General features: G+C 40.0%; 1 long non-coding RNA gene across 1 annotated transcript; it reads right to left on the reverse strand.

Moving 5' to 3' along the window:
* Positions 1–3,464: 3,464 nt before the first annotated feature.
* LOC126077292 (uncharacterized) lies at positions 3,465–6,025 on the reverse strand. The gene is made up of 3 exons (XR_007517703.1): positions 5,951–6,025; positions 5,315–5,372; positions 3,465–3,492 (listed from the first exon to the last, which is right to left on the reverse strand). It is a non-coding gene; the product is annotated as an uncharacterized LOC126077292 (long non-coding RNA).
* Between the last annotated feature and the right edge of the window lie 669 nt (positions 6,026–6,694).

Raw genomic sequence — 6,694 nt, forward strand, 5'->3', positions numbered from 1 at the left:
AGCCTAACCCAAGCCATGGTATTTTCGCCTCATATGCATGTGAAAGCTGGACAATGAATAAGGAGGACTGCAGAAGAACTGACACCTTTGAATTGTGGTGTTGGCGAAGAATACTGAACATACCATGGACTGCCAAAAGAATGAACAAATATGTCTTGGAAGAAGTGCAACCGGAATGCTCCTTTGAAGCAAGGATGGCGAGACTGCGTCTTACATACTTTGGACATGTTGTCGGGAGGAATCAGTCCCTGAAGAAGGACATCACACTTGGCATACTATGGGGTCAGTGGAAAAAAGGAAGACCCTCAGCAAGGTGGATTGACACAGTGGCTGCAACAATGAGCTCAAGCATAAGAAGGATTGTAAGGATGGCGCAGGACCAGGCGATATTTTGTTCTGTTGTGCATAGTGTGCATAGGGTTCCGACTCAACAGCACCTAACAACAACATCGTTTAATACTTTCCCCGCAGAATCCTTCAATATTGCAGTTGAAGCTTGAATTTTTTCTTCAGTTCTTTCAGTTTGAGAAATGCTGAGCATGTTCTTCCCTTTTGGTTTTCTATCTCCAACTACCAATCCTTCTTTGTTTCCAACTTTTGCATTCCAATCACCAGTAATTATCAATCATCTTAGTTGTATTTATGATCAACTTCAGGCTGCAAAAGTTGGTAAAAATCTTTAGTTTGTTCACCTTTAGCCTTAGTAGTTGGTGCATAAATTTGAATAACAGTCGTATTAACTGGTCTTCCTTGTAGGGTTATGGATACTATCCTATCACTGACAGCGTTGTACTTCAGGATAGATCTTGAAATGTTCTTTTTGATGATGAATGCAATGCCAATCCTCTTTAATTTATCATTCTGGGCATAGTAGACCATATACTTGTCTGATTAAAATGACCAATACCAGTCCATTTCAACTCACTAATGCCTAGGATATCAATGTTTATGTGTTCCATTTCATTTTTAACAACTTCCAATTGTCCTAGATTTATACTTTGTACATTCCAAGTTCTGATTAATGGATGTTTGAAGCTGTTTCTTTTCATTTTGAGCTGTTCCACATCAGCAAATGAAGGTCCCAAAAGCTTGACTCCAACCATGTCATTAAGACTGACTCTACTTTGAGGAGGCAGCTCTTCCCCAGTCGTCTTTTGAGTACTTTCCAACCTGGGGGCTTATCTTCTTGCACTATATCAATTTTCTGCTGATATTCATAAGGTTTTCACAAGCCAGTTTTTTCAGATGTAGACTGCCAGGTCCTTCTTCCTGGTCTGTCTTAGGTAGCTCAGCTGAAACCTCTTCGCCAAGGATGACCCTGCTTGTATTTGAAACACCAGTGGCAAAGCTTCCAGTATCACAGCAACACACAAGCCACCACAGTATGACAAACTGACAAACACATGGTGGTTTTTATTACTAGAACCCTGATTTATTGGTGTAAACAATATGATGTTGGTATTGAGCACTACATTTCCTAGCTTCCTGTGGGGTGAGTGTGTGTAGGCAGGAGTGGGTACTTGAGTAATCTGGCCAAGGAAACATAACAGAAGTTGTGGGGTGTAACATGGTAGAGACTGCGAGGTGCCATCCAGACCCTTCTTTTGTGAAAGACTTCTTGCTCCAGTGACTAGGAGTAATGTGGGCAGCCTTTATTTGTCAGCACCTACAAGTATGCCCTCAGCTATAGAAAGCCATCTGCCTAAGCTCATACTTTTTCCTGGGGTGGCCCACATCCAATGATCAATGAGGGAGTATAAAGACCTATTTGTCTCAGCTCAGTGGGAACAACTCTCGAGAGCCATTCCAGCTTGAGGGCTCCTCCAGGAGTCAATCAAGGCTTCCTTTGCCCAATTCTATCTTTTTTACCACTTTCTTCTACAGTTTTGATTCCAAGGGAATCCTTTAATAAACATCATGCGTGCTAACTCTTTCTCAAAATCTGCTCGGAATTCAGCCTTGAACATGTGAATTCTGAGAAAACTTAAAAAAAAAAAGGCCTGCTTCAGTTGAAATGAATTTTTCCACCTTGCCCTATCCCTTCTTCCTGCCTTAATGCTTACTGGTTTGAGTTCCAGCAGCCATCTTGTAACCTTGAGTCAACTTCAGGAATGAAAGCCACCGTTCTAAGGATTGCAGAAGAAAAAAAGTAAGAGCCAGGAACCCTGTTGACAAATATAAGGCAGCATAAAACTTACTCCTGTTCTACCTACCTTTGGACTTCTTGTTACATGACAAAAACAAAACTCATGTGTTTAAGCCAGTGTTTTTGATTTTGGGTTTCTGTTACATGTAGCCAAATATAATTTGCATCTGATACAAAACATCAAACAAACACTTACACAAATGATGCTAATTTTAATCAAAATGTGTACTTTCAAAGAGAATTAAGGTATTCCATGAGAATGTATAATAGGATATGGGTTGTGGTTAGACAAAATTCTACTTGGGGTTGACAGTGTCCCTCGAAGCTGGGAATTTCCTAATAAGTCAGTTGTGACCAAAACATAGAGCAAAGGGGTGGTACTGTATTGATTTGTTGTTGTTGTTACCGTCAAATTGATTCTGACTCATAGCAACCCTATGTACAACAGAACAAAACACTGCCTGGTCTTGCTCCATCTCCTCAATCATCGCTATGCTTGAGCCCATTGTAGCCACTGTGTCAATCCATCTCATTGAGGGTCTTCCTCTTTTTTGCTGTCCCTCTACTTTACCAAGCATGATGTCCTTCTCCAGGGACTTATCCCTCCTGATAACATGTCCGAAGTATGGAAGACAAAGTCTTGCCTCGCTTCTACGGAGCATTGTGGTTGTACTTCTTCCAAGACAGATTTGTTCCTTCCTCTGGCTGTCCATGATATATTCAGTATACTTCGCCATTACCATAATTCAAAGGCACCAATTCTTCTTCTACTTCCTTATTCACTGTAGAGCTTTCACATGTAAATAAGGTGATTGAAAACATCATGGCTTGGGTCAGGTGCACCTCAGTCCTCAAAGTGACATCTTTGCCTTTTAACACTTTTAAAAAGATCTTTTGTAGCAGATTTGCCCAATGCAGTATGTCATTTGATGTCTTGACTGCTGCTTCCATGGGCGTTGATTGTGGATCCAAGTAACCATATGGATGAAGGGGTATAAACAAGCAGACTGGTGGAATTTTGAGGGCTGAGTGTCTTCAGTTTGCACCTCCAGATCTACTCTCTGGCCTTCGTCATGTTTTCTGCCCTGGAGGCCAGTCTGTATGGCCTACATCAATGAGGTCCCTTGCTGTCTGGATTTATCTTGGTTTCGACCAATAGGGAGTGCCTGTATGAGATCAGATAGGGAAGGGAGAAGAATGTTGGGGTATTTATTACCCAGTTTCTCACTTGTCTTATTGTCTTGAGCTGGCTGTGTCTTCGGCTAAAGACCACTGTTCCTCTCAAAGTGGCCCTCTATGTGACTCCCTTTATCTGGGTCCGATAGCCAGGGTTGTTAATCCGGAGCCTGTGGACAGAGTTTAGTAGGTCTGTGAACTTCAATGGGGGAAATAAGGATAAATCTTTATATTCACTAACCTGTAATCAAAATTTAGCATTCCCTTCAATTATCAAGGTAGACAACAAATCATAAATGTATTAGCAATGCCTGTGACTGCTACCCTGGATAATTTTTTTTGTTACTTTACTGAAGGTGTATATATATCTGAGTATCTTTTATGCTCATCATTACTTTGAAATTGTAGTCATTAAACCCACCAGTAGATCGTGTTAGGTAATTCAATAATAAAGAAGCACTTGTATTAACATATCACAAAACTATCTGATTTAAATATTTTATACATTGCATTTTTATGGAATTGGCTACTTTTGTAATCCTAACTATGTTATTGAATTCATATAAAAACATTATCTTGAGATGGCGTTATTGAGCTCCACCAAAATGCCAAAAGGTTAGTAGTACACAAAGTAACCATTTCTTGCCCTTGTTCCATCAAACCTAGTGGAGGTAACCACTCCACTCTCACTAGCCTAGAGAGCTGCGCTATCCTTTGTGGTTTTCTTACACCCTGCCACAACCTTGCAAATAGTTCCTTTATTCACATTTCCTTAAATTATCCTAATTTCAAAGTGCCATCTGTTTCCTTCTGGGATGCTGGCTAATACACCCTGCAAAGGATTTTAACTTCATAGTCGTGAATAGCAGTGGGACTTTGGGCAGGCCACTTGACTTCTCTGTTTTCTCACTTGTAAACTGTGAGAAAACCATCTAGATTATTTTTAGGATAAATCAATAGAATATATTTGAATATTGCTTGATACTCTAAAAATATTGCATGAGCCCTGTCTTTTATGTCTCAGCTTTCTTTGTCTTCCTTTGCCTATTCTATTTGGCCAGCAAACTTACTGCTACAGTCTGAAGGTAGGTATCATTCCATAGAACAACAGCACCTACATGTTACTATAGTTCATGACTAAGGTGGGAGGGATGGGGGATAAATTGTTTTTAGTCTTTCTCTCTGTAATTTTTTAATCAAGGGTACATAAAGCACATACCCACTTAAATACCCGAGACAGTATTTCTCAAAAGGATAATATATAGACCTCTTTTCCAAGAAAATTAAAAAAAAAGGTGATTTCCCAGTGTCGTTAAATTATTTTTATTATATAATTATATGAATATGTACAAATAAATTGGACATACACCCCTTATCTATATTATTCTTATTCAGCTATCAATCAAAACCAAAGTTGCAAATAAATACAGGAGATGATATTAAAATGGTAAACTGAGCATAATATTTTCCAATGTCCTTTTCCGACCCCAAATGTATAGAATAAACAGAATAAAACTATTCAGAGCAGTGCTGTAAAACAAGGACTACTCTCCATCGACCAGAGATGACAAGGAATTCCTGAATGGCTTGAGACAGATGGGATATGAATAATTGATGAAGCCACAGCCCTAAACACACTCAGGAGAGGCCTATTCTGAGTGGAGAGTGGTTTCAGACACTTGGCCTAAATGGTGAGAATTCGATATTGGGCCCAAGAGGGAGCTTTAGGGAGATCTTGATGGGCAAGGTGACTTCTGTACTACCAAAATAGGAGAAACCAGATGGCTTGTCCCTCTACCCCACCATCACCATATACACTACACTCGTGAGGGCAGTGGCAGAAGGGTCTGTCCCCCACAGGAACAGTAAGTGAGAGTGTTGGGGCTGAGAAGCAGACTAGGCTCCTGGGTGGCTGGTGATACTCAATGGAAACAAGGAGCCTCCATGCCCAGAAGACTAGCCATTGATCATCCCACCTGGAGTGCATCCCACCTTTGGCCTGCTGTCCCAAGCAATAGGCTGTAGAATCCAAATCCAGATCTTGAATAGGCTAAGAGAGGATCAAAATACAAAGATCAGCACAAAACCAAGACTCATCAAACATTCAAAAAAGTCTATCTAATAAAGGAGAGATACTAAACTCAACCAACACAAGGACAACCAAGATGTCTTAGCTTCCTAGCACTGCTGTAGCAGATAGCCCAAGTGGGTGGCTTTAAAAAACAGAAAATTATTTCCTCATGGTTTAGGAGGCTAGAAGTCTGAATTCAGGGCATTGATTCTAGGGGAAGGCTCTCTCTGCTGGCTCTGGGGGAAAGTCGTTTTCTTAACTTCTGTAACCCTGGCATTCCTTATTTCTTGATGATCTTCATGTGGCATATCTCCCTCTCCGCTCCACCCCATTTTTGCTTGCTTATCTCTGTGTCTATGCTGCTTTTTATAGCTCAGGAGTGATTAGGTTTAAGACATGCTCCACATTGATAGGGCATCATCAATATAACAAAGAAAAACTTATTTACAGACTAGATTACATCCACAGGTATAGAGGTTAGGAGTTCAACACATGTTTTGAGGGGTTCAATTCAATCCATAACATAAGGAAACCAAATTAATATAGCAAATACCAACCAAACCTACTGCTGTCGAGTCAATTCAGACTAATCTTGACTCCATAGAATAGAGCTGAACTGCCCCAGAGAGTTTCCAAAGCCGTAAATCTTTACAGAAGCAGATAGCCACATTCCTTCTCCTGTGGCTGGTAGGTTTGAACCGCAGATCTTTTGGTTAGTAGCTGAGCACTTTAATCACTGCATCACCAGGGCTTCTTAATATAGAAAATAGAGAGAGAAAAAAAGAAGACATTGCACTCATATAAAAACAAACAGTTAAAGATCTTAGATATAAAAAGTTGCTGAAATACAAGAAATTTAGTAGATGGACTGAATGGCGGAATGTCAGAACTGAAGAGAAAAATAGTAGCTGAAAGATCTAGTTTGAGAAATTTTTTCAGGACACAAAGTAAAATGGCAAAGACAAAAACATGGAAGAAAAGTTAAGAAACTAGAAAGAGGGATCAGAAATTCTAAGAAGAGTTCTAGAAGAAAAAGAAGTAGAGAACAGATAGAAGGAAATTATCAATGAAATAATAGAATAAACCTATACATCTTGAGGAAGACGTGAGTTTTCAGATTAAAAGGGTATACTAGGTACTGGGAGGGTGGAATGTAAAATGATCCACATCTAGACATAAAAAACATAAAACAAAAAACCCATTGCCATCGAGTCAATTCCAACTCATAGTGACCCTACAGGACAGAATAGAACTGCCCCATAGAGTTTCCAAGGAGCACCTGGTGGATTCAAGCTGCCGAC

This window comes from Elephas maximus, chromosome 5 (assembly GCF_024166365.1).
Source record: "Elephas maximus indicus isolate mEleMax1 chromosome 5, mEleMax1 primary haplotype, whole genome shotgun sequence".
Lineage (NCBI taxonomy): Eukaryota > Metazoa > Chordata > Mammalia > Proboscidea > Elephantidae > Elephas > Elephas maximus.